The sequence below is a fragment of the Desmodus rotundus genome, chromosome 8 (assembly GCF_022682495.2).
Source record: "Desmodus rotundus isolate HL8 chromosome 8, HLdesRot8A.1, whole genome shotgun sequence".
NCBI classification, from domain to species: Eukaryota; Metazoa; Chordata; class Mammalia; order Chiroptera; family Phyllostomidae; genus Desmodus; species Desmodus rotundus.
The window spans coordinates 79,387,638-79,405,501 of record NC_071394.1 but is presented as its reverse complement, the minus strand read 5'-3'; the positions used below and the strand labels follow the sequence as shown (position 1 = coordinate 79,405,501).

General features: G+C 40.1%; 1 protein-coding gene across 4 annotated transcripts in view; it reads right to left on the bottom strand.

Moving 5' to 3' along the window:
- Nucleotides 1–17,864, bottom strand: part of PRICKLE2 (prickle planar cell polarity protein 2) — a 376,986-nt gene that overhangs the window by 174,932 nt on the left and 184,190 nt on the right. The window contains exon 1 of one of the 4 annotated variants that reach the window (XM_053929467.1): nt 8,280–8,528. The exons of the other annotated variants lie outside the window; for them this stretch is intronic. The gene's annotated coding sequence lies outside the window, so the exon portion shown is untranslated. Of the gene's footprint in view, nt 1–8,279; nt 8,529–17,864 lie in introns of those variants that run through there. 4 annotated transcript variants of the gene reach the window in all.

Sequence of the window (17,864 nt, the reverse complement as noted above, 5' to 3'; positions counted from 1 at the left end):
CAATGATGACTTCACTGTACTACTCAGTAGAGGCAGTATATGCCACTGAGTGAGCATGTGTACTGTGTGGCTGTCACATTAAAAATGACTGAGGAAGTAGAGCAGCAAAGCTGCATCAAATTTTGCATTAAGCTTGAACATTCCTCCATGGAAACTATTTGGATGACTCAGAAGGCCATAGCTATGGGCAACTGGTGATTGGCAGCTTTATCACAACAAAGTGCCTGCTCATGCATCACATCTCATGCAGAGTTTTTTTGCAAAACATCAAATTACCCAGGTGACTCAGCCCCCCTATAGCCCAGATTTGGTGCCCTGAGACTTCTGGCCTTTCTCCAAACTAAAATCATCTTTGGAAGGGGAGAGATTTCAGACTATCAGTGAGATTCAGGAAAATATGATGGGGCAGCTGATGGTGATTAGGAGAATTGTGTGGGGTCCCAAAGTGTCAACTTTGAAGGGGACTGAGGTGTCACTGTTCTATGTACAATGTTTTTTGTATCTTCTTCTATAACTGTCTCTATTTTTCATATTACATGGCTGGATACCTTCTGGACAAAACTCATATACTCTCCATTATCTAAACATTATACGTATAGCAACACCTAAAGAATGTTCTACAAGAGGGCCACAGGTGTCCTTGAAAAGTATCCTGGGATCAAATGGTACCAGGAAGTAATGTTAGACAGATTTCTTTATAGCTTGACATCTCAGGACCTTTAATATGTTTATTATGCCATATGTGTCTTTGAGAAGAGGAGAAGGTAACATGGAATTTCCCAAACTTAACTGGAGGACCCCCTGGGGCATTCCCAGGATGTGCTACAATATACCATGCTGAAAACACTGATGAGACCCATAAGGGAAGAAAGGCCTAAAAATTTAAGGTTATTACTTTGATTATTTTTTATGATTATTTTTCTAAAGCCCAAAAAGCAGGACATAGTAGTTATCAGATCAAGAGTTGGATGGATGACCTCCATGGACCCTTCTAAATCTAACAATCATGAATTCTTTATGTACAAAATCAAAGATATTTCTTGTCTATCACAGATATTGCTAATCAATCACAGCACTGTTGCTGGAGCTGAAAGGGCTCTGTAATCCTTAGCCAGAGCTCCAGGCAAATGAAACCTCTGCACTATTCCTGCTGTAGTAACTTGATGAATAGTCTAAATAAATACTATATTTTCCAGAGTAAAAGATGCACTCCCCCCACCTCAACCCACCCCCCTGCTAAATTTGGGAGGAAAATGGGGGTGCGTCTTATAGTCCGAATGTAGCTTAACTGGCTTGCTGGGTGGGGGGGGAGGGGTGGCAGGGCAGTGGAGTGGGTTTTTTTTTTTTTTTTCCTCCTCTAAAACCTAGGTATGTCTTATGGTCTGGTGCGTCTTATAGTCCGAAAAATACACTATGGCTTGTGGGTTTTCAAAAATGCTTGTATTATTCTCTTCCTGCCCAAGGAAGTACATCCTCACCCCTTCTGATATCTATTAGTTTTTTCCCCATTTCTAGGACATACAGTCCTTTGCCCTGATTTTTAAATGAGTATGCCGGCAACCATGTTGGGTGAGAGCCTTTGAGAACAGGGAGGGGAGGAAGCTTGGGGCACTATATATCTAGACCAGCCTTTTTTCTCCGGGCAGGTTTCTTTCTAACAGATCAAAATATATACATGTTTACTGCTCTCTGAGTTCCAAAGCCATTCATGGAAATTGTAGTTGATCTCAAAAATCTTTGCATCTCAAGACAATTCCCAGAGCAGCAGCTGCATCTGATCAGACTTCCTTGGCAGGAGAGTTCAGAAGCTCTGGGTCTTCAAAGAAAACCATTAGCTGAGATGCAATTTTTAAAAGGTGATGAAATACTTATGCCTCATTCGTACTGCAATAACACCTTCCTCCAAAGGGTTTACAGACCTCTGCAAAAGGCAACTATTGCTGACCTTGGTTAAAATAAAATAAAATTAAATTAAATAAAATTAAATAAAATTAAAAAGTAAAATAAAAATCTGAGGCTCAGAAACATTAAATACATGGACTCAGTGTGGTCAAGAAGCATATTAGTCTTTCTATGCCCCCGGGAAGGAAGAGGGAGATGAGAAAAGGATGAGAATAATAAAAATAATTTTTGAACTTTTCATTAACAATTTTCTTGCAGTTTATGTCAGACACTGAGGTAGAAATAGTCACTGAACTCTGTAAGCCCCTCCTAGATGGCAGGTACTATGCCCTGAAGATGAGAGTTGACTGACACAGTCCCTGCCTTAAGGCAAGGGTGTCAAACTCATTTTCACCAGGGGCTACATTAGCCTCGCAGTTACCTTCAAAGGGCCAAATGTAATTTCAACTCCTTAACAGTTAAGGAGTAGTTAATTTATATGTCCTAAAATTACTTCAGCCGTTTGAAGGCAACCATGAAGCTGATGTGGCCCCCGGTGAAAATGAGTTTGACACCCCTGGCTTAAGAGGTTGGGAGGAGAGGCAGACAGTTACCACATTGGAAACAAATATTTTGGATCTTGAGAATTGCTTTGGAAAAAATGAATAAGGTAATGCAGCAAAGAAAAACATGGTGTGTGTGGGAAGAGTGGCAAAGCAAAGGCAGGTAGGAGGTCCTCTTAATTGACATTTAAGCCAAGACTTCAATGATGAGAAGATGCCAGCTAGGCAAAGTTCAAGGTGAAGAGCATTTCAAGCAGAAAGAACAGCAAGTACAAAGGCCCAAAGGCAGGTGGGAACTTAGGGTATTAAGGGGCCAGTGTGGCTGGAGCATAGGGACTAGTAGTGTCTGGGGAAAGGAGATGTCCTTGCAGAGGTAGTCGAGGACCAGACCTTGTTTAGGTGGAAGGGTTCCATCCTGGTCAAGTGTTTGGATGTTGTCCTAATTGTAATGGGAAGCTGTTGGAAGTTGTTAAACAGGGGAGTGGTATGATCTGATTCAAGCTTTAGAAGCACAAAGAACTGGGGAAGGAAACTGAGTTATCATTGTGAGAAATGATGGTTGCATGTACTAAAGTTATGCCTACAGAGACAGTGAGCAGTGGCCCCATTTGGGATATATACCAGTTTCCTTCTGTACTTGGCATTTAGTCTGTGCTTGGCAAACTCTTACAGAGATGTGACTTGTCTGAAGATACACTGCAAATAAGTAGTAGAAACAGCATTTTGAAGCATAGCAGCTTCCCCTCAGGTGTGTTCTGAAGCACATTAACAAGTGAGTCTGCAAAGGGTTTCCGGGGTCACATCAACACAGGACATGCAAAGTCCAAGTCAAACAGGCTTCCCTATTCCAGGCCTTGGAGCCTCTAATACTCTAGCAAAAGGGAGAGGTAGGGCATCACATTTTCCCAATATACATGGAACATGTTTTGCTTTCTTGTTTGGAAGAGCAACTCACCAAGCAGGTGTTCCCTAAAACCCGGTGTAGAAACCACTGCCAGATGGCAACATGATCACATCTTCAAAATGCATTTGAACAAAGTCTAAAGTGCTTCCACAGACACATGTCACTTTTACCCAGAGGGAAAAGGGTTGGCATGAACATTCCATTTTACAGATAATAGAGGCAAAGCTCATGAGGTTAAGTGGTTTGTTCTGTATCACAATCCTGCAGCTATTAAGTCAGATAAACCAGCAACAGTCCATGTGCCCAGGGAAAGACAAATCAGGTCAGACTGAGGAGAAATCAAGAAAGGGGCCTAAATGAGACTCTTTGTCATCTCTGCCTCTTCTCAGAATGTTGCCTCTGCATTTGCTGTCCATAGGATTCTATCCAGGGACGGAGCAGCTCCTGCAGATGCCAGAGGAAGAAAATGGGACTGCCAGCAGGCTCAGTCATGGGCATTAGGAAAAGGCTTCAATATTCTGGGGTGGGTGCTCTGGGAAGGGTCTTAAGGGAGAATTCTGAAGGAAGGGTATGGCTAGGAGAAAGGAGATGGCACTGGGAATGGTGGAAGGGCCTAGTAAAGGAGGCAGAACTTCCTTAAGGATTCTGAAAGCTGTGTGAATTAAAAGCACCTCACAAAGGAATCAATCTGATCATGAGTTGTCTTAGTTCAGCAGTCGGAAAACTCAAGGCAATGAGCTGCACACTCCCCATGTATTAACAGTAGTGCCCAAATCTCTGTGCAGTCTCTCTATAGTCTGCCGCAGTGGACCACATAAAAAGACCTCATGGACTGCTGCCTACTGAATGCTAACATTGTGGAGAGGGTCCTTCAGCAGAGAGTCTTGGGCGAGGGGTAGTTTACTAGGTTCAAATTGTAAAGAGAAGACCCCCAACTACCCACAACATATGCTTGACAACATGAACTTTAGAGTTTGATGATCACAGGTTCAGCTCCCTTGCATGGCTACTTAGTAGCTATGTAATCTAGGGAAGTTACTGAACCTCTCTGAGCCCACTCTTCCTCATCTGTGAAATAGGGATGATAGGGATCCCATAGAGTTATTTCCATAGACTTCAAACAATAATGGACAAAAAGCAAAGTGTGTTTCAAGATAGAGTCCAAGGTCCTACCTGGAATGTATCTTAAAGTGTGTATTTCAGCCCTGACTGATATGGCTCAGGTGGTTGGGTGTTGTCCTACAAAGCAAAAGGTCACCGGTTCGATTCCCAGTCAGAGCACATGCTTAAGTTGTGGGTTCAGTCCGCAGCCCTGGTACATACTAGAGGCAACCAATCAATGTTTCTCACATCAATGTTTCTCTCCCTCTCTTTTTCCCTCCCTTCCCTTCTCTCTAAAAATAAATAAATAAAATTAAATAAAATAATAAAATAAATTAAATTAAAAATTAAATTAAAAGAAGAAGAGTTAAAAAAATACAGATTTCCATGTATTACCACAGACCAACTGAAATAGGCTCTGATGGATATTTTTATGTATAGGAAAGTCTAAGAAAGATTCATAAGACATTTAGTCTGTTTTTGGCAAAAAACTCAGTAAGTGAATAGCTCTCATTCTGTTTGTGACTATTACCATTTATAATATGCAAATATGAGACTTCTTCTCCAGGCTGGACAGCCTAGTGCTCAAAATTAAAATTTATCTCAAATCCAACTCGATAGCTATTTATTCAACCTCAGAAGCCTGAACAGAGCATCAATAATTGGAAAAATGAAAATAAAAAAAGTAATTTCAGCAGCCTAGGTGAACGCAAAGTAATCTTTTGCAAATGTTCCCAAGAAATCAAGTAGTCACAGTCTTTCTTACCTTTTTTTTTAAAGAAGTAGGAGTATGAAGAAAACTTTCCAAGTTGTGATAAGCAATATCATGTACACACTCCCTGTGGACTGGCAACTTGCCTGGGAAGGTGCACTGTGAGGGGGAGACCCTCACGATAGGGAGACTGAGTTCTATACACAGGCAGGCTGGTAAAAGTCAACTTTGAAGCAATTCTCAAAGGCCTCTGGGCTAAATTTGCAGGGAAATCATTCATGAATTTTCCTAGACATTGAGTCCAAAAGTACCTGTGTCTGTCTGTTTCCTCTGCCACCCCTAACTACATTTGTCATTCACTTGGAAGACATCCAGATACAATCTTAGCAAAAATGAGTTTTCCTCTGCTTTTCACACAGACAATCAGGTTATAAAAGAAGAAAGTCACCAAAAAAACTGCATGGTAATCAAATGCTAAGTATCCCCAAAAAGAATCCCTTGCCCTTTAGTGTTTGAGAAAATAAAAAATAGCAAAGAAATTTTTCAAGAAAATTATGTTTAAACTCTCACTTCGATTCCCATAAAGTTTCATCATGTTCAACAAGGATTACCATTCTATGTTCTGGCAGCTAAAAAAATTCTTCCCTCTGCTTCCTCTCATTGACATCAAAATATCACACTGAGTTTGTATTTACCCAGAGCTCTCCTATTTGATTATACAGCTAGGAAATGCTTAATGTGACTGGGTACCTTTCTGGAAAGATTAAGAAAAATAGCCTGGGGAGCATAGCATCTCTAAGATTTGGTTTTCCAAATTATTAAAAACTGCAGCTCTCTGTAAGCTCAACCACACAAAGCAGCCAGTTGTGTCCCTTGGTTGCCCTCAGAGTCTTTTAATTGCCCATTCTCCACGTTGCTGATGCAATTTAGGGTAAACTCAACACAGAACCATTTCGCCTTCTCTCCAAACAGCTCACCAAAGACCATAAATGTCATCACCAAATTGGTGAGCAATAGTTCAAACCTTTACATCTCTCATTCCTTGAGACATCTGTGTCCCTAGGGATAGCAATCCTGGCTTAAAGGAAATCTTGGGAAAAGGAGCCAAGAGCTTTTCCTGTTGAGGCTAAGTGGGAAGAAGGCAATGAGGCTTGGTAAAACTGTCCTCAAAATAAGTTCCATCTTAAAAAGCTTATGAAGGGAATGAGAGAGTTAGTTTAGTTTCTTAAATGGAAGCCCAAAAATAAAAAATAAAAGGTTTGTCGATGGAGAACCTTGGAACACTGAGAGAGTTTGAAGACATCACTGCAGAAAGATTGCCCAGTAACAGAGATTTCTTGTATTACACCCAAAGCTGTGTACCATCTGAGGCTGATTCAGGAAAATACTCAAATCTCCTGGTAATTTCCTGCAGACAGGACGTTTAATCATCTCCAAGCCTCCACCACAAGAGGAAAAAAAATTAAACCAAATGATTCACACTCTTAAAATGAATCTGCCTTCAGAACAAGAACCGTTTTCTGCTCTTGAAAAGCAGCCACGATTTGTTATTCTAACAAAGTGTTCTTTTCCTCCAAACAGAAATAAAAGTCGCTCAAGGAGTGCTTGTACTGATTTCTGTTCTGCATTTCTTGAAACTTCCATCCAGTCAACAGTTTCTCCTGGCAGGTTCTCAGAAATCCAGGGAGAGCTGGGTAGTCAGTGACTAAGAACACAGGATCATTTTTATAAGCTTCACTCTCCCTGCCCCAACTTTTTGGCCCCATGGGAAGATGTTTTATTGTAGAATGAACAGAATTAGCTGTATATATAAATTCTTCACTGCTAGGCTCACTTGACACCTTTATCTGAATTGCTCAATAGCTGGGAAGATTTGGCAATTGATGATTTGAGAAGGAAAGGTCAAAATCCTCCCCAAGTGGTGTTTGTTCTCTCTGTACATACAGGACCATGCTCATCTGTCTAATTACTCAACTCGTTGCACAGATAAAAACATCTGTCTGCGGAAAGCAGGGGACCCAAAGTACACAAATGATTCACACTATCTAAACAAGTGTAAATAAAGGCCAGCCCAGCAAAGAGGGCCCTTAAGAGCCAAAATAATTTAATACGGGTGGAAATGGAGTTTGGCAATCCATGTATCAGACTGTGCTCCAATTTTGAAAGGTATTTCTTCCAGCTGCCTCATCTTTAAAAAACAAAGCAAAACCAAAAAATCTCTGACCTTCTGCATTGGGTTCTCAACTTCTAGCTTAGGTACAGACACATGAACAGACTAGGGACAGAGGGTTAGAAAGCTGAAACTGCATCTTTTAAACAAATCTCCCCCTCACCCCTTTGAATTATTTTGGTTTGAAAATTTCCCAGGATACCTCAGACACCCCGGATTTATATGATCCCAATCCTTGCCAAGTCCTGACCTGGAAGAGCAAGGTTCCAGTTAACTATACCCCAACTGCTTTCTCCTCCTATAGATTCCCTTACACAGAGGAAGGAAGGCCAGGAGAGGAGGGGCTCTCTCTCCCATCTCCACCCCCAATTCAGAGAGAATAAATGAATAAACCCAAAGTTGTTTAATTATAGAAATCTACCAAGGAATAAAGGAATGCATTTGGAAAATTATAAGAAGATAAGCCATAGGGAGTGTGAGGAAAAGTAAATAATTTTTTAAAGTAGACCTTTCTGAAGACATTAAAAATATTTTTGATAGTGTAAGAGAAATAAATAGCTCATAAGTAACACATAATTTAAAATATTTGAGGAAAATATAAGTGTATAAAGACTTTAAAAAGCAAGTTCTCGGAAGTTTCACTGCTTCCTCTGAAGTCATCTTAATACGACAGTAACATTATTCTCTCCTCCTGATCATATCATTATTACTATTGTTGGTTAATAAAGTGGCCAAGCAAAAGCTGGTAGACACTCACCAAAATGATCCCTAGGTCTGGGTCTCCTCACAGAGCTCATGACCTCCCCAGTGTCTGTGTGGCAAGGAGCATCTCTCCCACAGGTTAGTTTCCCAGCTCAAGGCCCCCTTTTCTCTGGGAGAGTGGTGAAAACCAGGAGCCAATGCGCCCCAGTGCCCCCTCCATGCTCCTGGGATACGGAGGCCACTTACCCGGCTCAGCCTTGCATCGCTCGCTGCTGTGGCGCTTCCGCTCCAGGGAACTGCGGGGAGCCAGGGAGGGGCCACAGACCCAGGGGCAGCTGCTGCTAAGAAGCTCCGTGGGGCGTGGGCCGAGAACTACCCAAAGCCAGACAGGGCCCTGTGGGGGATCCGTGCAAAGCGGGTGTCATTCCTTGGGCGGTGGCTGCTGCCCCATACACAGCTCCGGATCCAGAAAAATCTTTCAGGTTCTGGGGAGAGAAGGTCCAAGCTCTCCAGGCTGCCTCCGGGCTGCTTAAAGGGACGCCTCCCCACCTACCGCTCTGCTTATTGGTGAAAATTCTGAGCCACAGGCCAATCCTAGACCTGTTCCAAACTGAGATTTCAATCAAGGGAGCTACTGCTTTAAAATTAGAAAGGGCTGATGGTGGGTGCGGGGGTGGGGGTGGGGTGGGGGTGGGGGTGCGGACAAGTATTCAGACACCTTTCAGAAGCAGGACACAGGCTCTCTGGCACTTGAACACGTAAGTCTAGAGAGCTAGCAGTGGCTGAAGAGCAAGATTATACTGTGCAGAGCACATGAGGAAGACAGACAGGCTGGTCCCTTGGCCTTCATCCCTCCCATCCACGTCCCACAACTCACTCATCCTTCAAGGCTTATCTAATTCATTACATATGCTGGAGACCCTCTATTCCTGGGAAGAGCTTCTAAACCTCCCTGTTATTCCTCCCTTCCAAACACTTATCACACTTTCACTTTTTTGCATTAATTCTCTCCCTTTGCACTGTAAATTCCATCAGAGCAGGGGTGTTTTCATCCATCATCACACTGTCACTCCCTGCCTGGAACACTGTGAGCTCTCAGTAAATATTTGTTGATTGAATGAATGAATGAGGAAATGAACAATGAAACATGTCCTGTGTTGGCTGTGACAATACCAATGTAAATTACGAGGCAGTGTTCCAGAGGCCAGGTGTTCATTTCAGACAAGACTGTGTTGGAACATGGCCTCCGTAACTTGTGCCTCAGTTTCCTTGTCTGTAGAGCATGATCATGAAATCTCCCATCTCACAGGGTTGTGGTAAAGATTGTATTAGCTCATCTCTGGACTAGAGAAGGTGCTCAATCAATAGCTATTATTATTACTGAAATCAAACTGTATTTGCTGGAGGCTCGTACTGGTTTGACTGCTGGTTTAGCTTCTTGATGAGTGCACAATCATTCGTGAAACAGATACGAATTAAGTGCCAATTTAGTGCCAGAACCCATGCAAGATGCTGAAATCACCAACGAAGGACAAAGTCCTCAACATCAAGGAACTCATAGTGGGGGTGAGGGAGTGTTTTAGTCAGGATTCTCCAGAGAAACAGAACCAATAGAACACATATATCAGGGGATTTAGTACAGGAATTGACTTGCATGGTTATTGGGTTTTGAAGGCTGAGAAGTTCCATGGTCTGTAGTCTGCAAACTGGAGAGCCAAGAAAGCTGGTGATATAATTCAGGACAAGTGCAAAGCCCAAAGAATCAGAGGCCAATGGTATAAATCCTGGGCTCAATCCAAAAGCCTGAAAACCAGGAGTGCCAATGTCCAGAGCAGGAGAATATGGATGTCTCTGTGTAAGCAGAGAGAGCATACTGAACCTTCCACCTCTTTGCCTTTTTGTCTATTCAGGCCCTTCATGGATTGGATAATGCCCACCCATGTTGATGAGGGTGGTCTTCTTTAGGAAATCTACTGATTCAAATGTAATCTCTTCTGGAGACATCTTCACAGACACATCCCAAAATAATGTTTACCAGCTCTTTGGGCATCCTTTAGACTAGTGAAGCTGACACATAAAATTAACCATCACAGGGTTGGGGAGAAGAGAGAGAATAGACAGACAAATAAAGAAAATTATGTTTAATGATGCACAAGCAAAGACATATTTACAGGAATGTTTGTGGTAGGATAATGCATAATATAAAAATAATGGAAAACAATGATCCAATAAAAGTAGGGGAAATGGTTAATAATTTATGGTATATTCATTTCATGGAGTATTACACAGTCATAAGAAAAGAAAGAAGCAGAGTTAAGTGCACTAATAAACAATGAACTCCAAAATACACTGCTAAGTGCAGTGCAGAACGTAAAATGTATCCCCAGTTACATAAATACGTCTTCATGTATTGTGTATACAATGTATGCTGTATGTGCATAAATGCTTCTAGAACTATGCCTTAAAAATGGTAAAAGTTATTATATCTAGCAAGGTGGTTTGAAAACTAGGCAGGTCTAACATGGGAAGGAGACTAATTTAATTTTATCATATATCTGTGGGTATTATTTGAATATTTTACCATGATAAACTCTTAGTTCTGGCAAGAAGGCAATTGATGACAGCCAGAAAATTCCAACCTTTCAAGCACCTAGATATAATAAATAAAATCTAAAAAAAATATTTTAAGTGCTTAGCTGACTCACAATAAAGGAAGGAAAATTCCCAGGTAGTAGAACTAAAGAAGGAAGTCAAAACAATAATGGTAAGCATGCAAACTCACTGTGGCTATGAAGTAGGGGGAAGGTGGTTGGCAGCAGGGGATAAGTTTGTCTTGTTTTCCTAGAGTCTAGGGTTTTAATGCCCTTGTAGGAGAGAAGACAAGGTGTTGGGACAAGGAGAAGCAGAAAGTTATGAGACCTCTTCAGAAAACCAGGAGCACTCACTGAGGGCACAGAGATTAGAAAAGTTGCCAACCAGCCAAACATAGCTTTTCTGTTGCTACCTGTGTTCTAAATAGGAGAAAAAATATAAGCTGAGAATTGGAGACCTTAGACCAGGGGTGTCAAACTCATTTTCATCAGGGGCCACATCAGCCTCGTGGTTTCCTTCAAAGGGTCAAATGTAATTTCAACTCCTTAACAGTTCAGGAGTAGTTACATTTATACAGTCCTAAAATTACTTTGGCTCTTTGAAGGCAACTGCGAGGCTGATGTGGCCCCTGGTGAAAATGAGTTTGACACCCCTGCCTTAGACCTATGGCTTTCTTGAGACTGGAGTACTAATAACAAGTCAGAATCAGGAAGCTCTACCTGAAAAATTAATATAAAAATTGGTCTGGTCTTGTTAATGAGATGCCAAGAATGCCTCATAAAAGTAAATGAAAATTGCTCTGGAGAGCAGTTCCATAACCCAGGCCACAGTTGGACCTGCAGAAAATGAGCTCCCAATATAGTAATAACATCCAGGAAACTGACAAGTCACAAGTCAACAAGGATGAGGATCAGAGGATAAGAGTTAAAGCTCATAAAGCAACTTTCTGAAAAAGACCATGAAATTAAAATGATTTAAAATGTTAAAGCTAGAATTGAAACCCTAAAAAAGAACAAGACATGATGTCTATCTCTCCCCATAGATTCATTAAAATTAAAAATTCGATAGATAAGTTAAACAGAAGGTTAGTTACTGCTGAAGAGAGAAATATGAATCTCAGGACATTACACAAAATGAAGCTCAAAGGGATAAAGAGTTGAAAAACTTGAAAGAAAGGTTAATAGAGATGGAGGCTGGGATGTAATGGCCCAACATATGTGTAATAGGCGTCCCAGTGGGAGAGAAGAGAGAAATTGAGGAGAGGCATAATAGCTGAGAAATTTCTAGATTTTATAAGACTCATAAATCCTCAGATTTAAGAAGCACAAGGCATCTCAAGTAGTATAAGTAAACATAAGGACATCTGCATATATTAATTATTCATAAACATACAGTTAATAAGAAAACTGAAGTGAGGAAAAATGAAACAATAATGCAATGACAGAAGTAAGCAGACGGCACTTAGTAAAGCCAGGTAACTCTCCATTCCACATTTAGAGCTGGACAATGTTTCCCAAAATCTTTCATCCCCAAATACAGGAGAGGCAAAAGCAGGTTACAGTTGTGAGTATGTGAAACACAGAGTTTATTCTTGTATTATTATTTATTAATTATTGCATGATTTTCCATACAAACAACTGTAAACCTACTTTTGTCCCACCCTGTGTAATGAATTATGAACTATACTAGGTTCTTGAAAGGCCTAGCTATATATTATATAGGGTGTCCATGTACCAAGGCAAAGTAGCAGAGATCTCCTGGGAAAGATGTATTCATTCAGCCATCAAACAAAAGTGGCAGGAAAAAATAAAGGAGAGAGAAGAACAAAAAAACTGAAGCCCCTGTCCTTGAGAATCTTACCCTGGGAGTGAAGGCAGCAGATAAACAGTCTATCACAGAATGGAGAATATCATAATAAGGGAATATAAACTGCCATGAAAACACAGAGGAAGCACATCTCAACCAGCCTTGCAGGAGAGGTAGAACCACAGGGAAGGCTTCCCAGAGGAGGTAACATCAGCACTGAGAGAGCTGGTATCTCCAGGGAAGAAACATTAGAGCTAGGCCTGGCTTTAAAGCCCAGCACTGCCACTTACTGTCTTTTGACTTTGGCCAAGTTAAGTAACTTCTCTAAATTTCATTCATCTCATCTGTAAAATGAAATTCATATCACCAGTCTGGGGGTTGGGTTGAGGTTTAGTGATATATATCATTAAGCAGAGGCTTGGCCTATAAATTGATTTTCACAATGGATAACTAGTATTATTATTAGATGAAATGCAGTGCCTTGGGAAAAAATGCCTTCTGTTTTAAAAGGCAATTTTCTTCTAAAAACTGAAGAAGATAGAGATGTCAGCCTGTTTTCATAAAACTACCTTGATGAATATGGAATGTATCTACCCTGAAAAAAGTACATTATCATGTTGTCAAAATATAAAGAGTAATTAGATTTGGTCTTTTTCCTAAAGGAACTTAAAATATAGTGCCCCCCGCCCCATAACTAATGAACACTGCATATGTTAAGTATCAAATACGTGATTATCTCTAGTGTTAAATCCCAAAACTGTGAGAAAATTCCTATCTATATCATTGAACCTTCAGATTCCCAACTGCAAATCAAGTTAAAAGAATTCAGTCTAGCAGAGGAAAGAAAAGATGGAAAGATGGGCCCTCTTGGTATTGCTCAATAGGTTTGTGAATGAATGAGATGATGGATGGGGACGAAATTCATAAAGTCCAACCAACAACTCCAAGTTGCTGGGCTCTGCCAAGCTCAGCACACAAGAACACAACGCAATCGAGCCCATCTGCAGGGATGGCCTGGACCAAAGTAGATGAAATTCAATAGTGGCAAGGGTTAGGCCTGCCTGTTGGAAGAAACTCTGAACTGTGCAGTCTTAGGAAAGAATTGGCCAAGAACATGCTTTCCACTCATTCCTTCATGTATCATTTCACAAACACTTGTCTAATGTCTACCATGAAAAAGGGTTTGCCTTATAGGCTGGGTAAACACGAAGAAACATGAATAAAACACACTGCCTGCCTTCAAGCATCACAAACTGTAGTGATCTGAAATCCTCTTCACTTGAAACTGCTCATGCCCTCCAACATTCTTCCTCTCACTGTGCAATGGTGATCTAACCTTTGTAAGCCATCTTAAGTGTGCAGTAGAGATTAAACACCGTGGCGTTTGAGAATGGCAAATAGATTTCATCTCTTGGGTGAACAGGCTGATTAGTAGTGGCTTCCCAGAGTGCTGACTGGACAAGTCTGAGGCTACATCGTGGCAGAAAGCAGGCTGTCATGGATTAGTGATGTTTGTAACATGGATAGAGGAGGAATGACAGCACTAGTGCTATGAATCTGACATCTCCCATCTAGTCCAACCCCTTCGTTCCACAGATGAGCAAACAGAACAGATCTTTCTTTCTTCCTGTGTCATTTTAAATTCAGCAACTCTAGCAGGGGCAACTGAGGAGAACCTCCATATCTGGAATGTTGCTGAGAGAGAAGAAAAATCCATAGTTTGGAATATTTCTGATGAGCTTTTAAGATATGCACTCAAATACTTTAGCAGCCTTTGTATTCTGCAGCAAACTGGCTAAATGAAGAAAGCTACAGATTCTGATCTCCTCTTTAGCTACAAAGTACATCCCCCCACCCCCAGGCACACAGAAGATTATATTAAACATACATCATTTGAGAATGCTTGAGGATTTAAAATGTATTGGGTTACCGAAATGTCTATAAAGTGAATATATTTCAGAAATACAAAATGAATAAATACATAGAACAACAATTAACGTGTTATTTAAGAAAGGACAAAGATTTTTATCACTTTATTCTATTAAATGGTACAGATATCAATAGCCAAAGAAAGGAAAAGAAAAGCCCTTATTTATTTTCATACAGACACTATATCCTGGGGACTCTGTAAGAGTAACTAAGGAAATAGGGTCTGTCCCTGTTAAGTGTTTCCAAACCCAGTCTATGAACACTCACAACCATCACCCAGCCCAATAACAAAGAGTATGGGTTCATTTGCTGCAAAGGATGAAACAGTATAAATGGACAAGAGATAAGCAGGAAGCCCAACCCCAGTCTGATTCAGACACAAAGAACAAATTGTACCATTTGACTAATATACCAGATCTTCTATCATGCCAACTGCAAAGTGAATTTTATGGAAAACCAACTCTTTGAAAAATAGCCTAATTGATTCAGTTACATAAATTCCAATGAAATATTAGGGAGAAGGGATGGGGGAGAGAGAAAGAGGGAAGAGAATATGAGAATGAGGATGAGGAAAAAGACAAGGAAGATGAGAAGGAGGGAGGAAGGATGGAGGGAGGAAATGAATGAATGACTCAGAGATTATGAATAGGATGTTCTGGAGAATACCAGGTTTACCTCGAGGCCCCAAAAGGTATGTTCTGACTTAAGATGACAGGAAGCCTATTTATATTTCAATCAAATACTTTGTTAAAGATTTGGGTAAAAAAAAATTAAGAGATGACCCACCACAGACAATTCTTTGATGCATAAATTGGTCAGATTACTTTTTTCCTCCAAGACACATTCATTTGCAGACCACCTTCAGGATTTCTAACAAATAGGCGTTTGCTAAATACCATGTCCATGATTTGTCATATGGATATGCCTTGTGTTATTAATCATGAATAAACAAATTATGGTATACTCACACAATGGAATAGTACTCAGCAATTAAAAATGAATATAAGCAACAAGGTGGAAGAATCTCAAATATACAATATTATGCTAAATGTAAGAAGCCAGGCTGAAAAGCTACATATAGTACTTATTTAATTCCATTATGTGACATTCCAGAAAAGACACAATTATAGGAACAGAAGGCACATAAGTCATAGGCACGGACTGAGATGGGAGGTGGGATTGAGTAGCATGAGAAAGATTGGGGGAGTACTTACACGGCAGTAGACACTTGTTCATGAAACTGTAAACCTAAGAGTGATTTCACTCTAAGCAAGTACAAAAAGCAACAACTGATAAAAAAAAAAAACCTAAAAGTTAAAGCCATCTTTAGTAGTGCCACTTTGATTTTTATTCCTGTATTGAATATTTTCTTGTTAGCTTACTTGCTTTTGTAAAGATGTTTAAAATAAATTCCTCAAAAAATCCTTACCTAGGAACTGTGGTCTGCTAATGGCCATGACCATGACCATTGCTCTTTCTCCAATAAAAAAGGAGAAGATCAAGTTGTGGAGAAGTTCTTTAGTTCCCTGCAATGAGATCTTGTTTTACTTACAAAGTCTAGAGGACTGAAAAGATACTTGTATTTATTTATTTATTTAATTCTAATAATATATTTTATTTAGCCAAATATATTAAAAATATTAACATGCTAACATGTAATCAACATAAAGAGATTATTAGTGAAATATTTTACCTTCTTTTTTTCCTGCTAATTCTTTGAAATCCAGTGCATTTTATTTATTTTTATTTTTTTATCATTTTTAAATTGTTCTAATATAGTTGTCTCCATTTTCCCACCAAAAACTATGTGTAACTCCATGTTGGTTAGCGAATGGACTCTGTACCACCCAAACCATCTTACATTGTGGAAAACAGTGCTATGGATCGGAAACTCCATGAGGGAGGGAATGGAATCTGACTTCATCACAGCCATCTGCAGCACCTAACATAGTGATCTCTGGATAAATATTCATGAAATGAGTGAAATAAACCTTTCTGCTGTGTTTCACACTCCGCCCTTCCAGGAGAGGACATTCCTGAGGCTTCTCAGGTCATCACCAGACAGTTGGCTCCTGGAGCGAATTCTTCTTCCTGTGAGATGCAGCCAACATACCACCAATATGGATCACAGAGAACCAGTCCAGCCAACTCTTATACCCAACAGCCTTCAAAAACCTGAGTCTTGTCTTCCATTAACCTAGTGTTGTTAACTGTTCCCCAGGGGACATGGTTTCAAACCCTTGACATACCAGCCACTCAAAACGTGACACCCTAATTAAATTAGAACAAGGAATTATTGTCAGTGCTGTAGATGAGATACAGTCATGTAAGAAAACCTCCACACTTCTCAGAGAAACATGTTTAGGAATGTAAGGCTAAAGTGACATGATGTCTGAGATTAGCTTTAAAATACTTAGGAAGAAAAAAAGGAAAGAAGAGAGAGAGGAAGGTGGGAATGAGAGAGTGAATTGAAACTAAAGGAAAAAAGATGAAGAGCATATAGCAAAATTTTGATAATAAATCCATTATACAGGGATTATTGTACTTCCCCCCCTACTTTTGAGTATGTTTGAAAATGTTCTTAACAATGAAAAATGTTTAGGTATGATTTAACCATGGCAAGGTAGAGTGGGTCTATGCCCTTCTTGTTTCTGTCATTGTGATTCCAATGTTGTATAAATTTGATTCACACTGACCAAAACCTGTTCAACTTTAGGGGGTTTTTTCCCTCTCCACAAGCTCTCACTAGACTACAGCCACTTTATTCTACACCTGGGTACTTGGGTTTCTGGCTCCAAGTGCAGCTCTGCCCATTTCTTTATTTTTTACATTCAGCCAATTATCTCTATTTGTGTGGAAATTTGGGATCCTTAATCTGCTTGCTGATACTATGTAGCATCTAGTCTATTGCTTTCCATTGTCAGACTATGTCTACATAAGAACTGCTTGGGATTTTGTCAATTCTGCAGACTCCTGTGCCTGAAGCATAAAAATTCAAATTCATTATGTTTGGGACAGGGCCCAGAACTTGTATTTTAAAGTTTTCTTAAAACCAAACTAATATATTCATTATTAGTCTATTATATCATCAAGTGGTTTTAAAAAAATAATGAATGGTACCTAAAAATTGAACATAATTTTTTAGTTACATTTGAGGGAGGAAAAAAAAGGAATGGAAATATTTATATTATCTCAGATTGGCTACTGCCAGATTGTAAAAGCAAACTTTCCAGTTAGTTCACAGGGGAAAGTGATGACTCTCAAGCTCTTAAGAGCATTTCTAGACAAGGGAATTTGTATGGATATGAGAGGTAAGTATCAGCATTTTAATTCTCTGGGTCTAAGTGCTGACACCTCTTTTCTTGGTGGTTGTGAAAAAAATTTTGGTCCTATATGTTCAAGCATATTACTTTGGAGAGGTATGCCACCTTCAGACACGCTGATCTGCATCCTCTGGTTTTCTTGGAAGTTCATTAGTCAGGAATTTGGAAAGCAAGCAAGTGT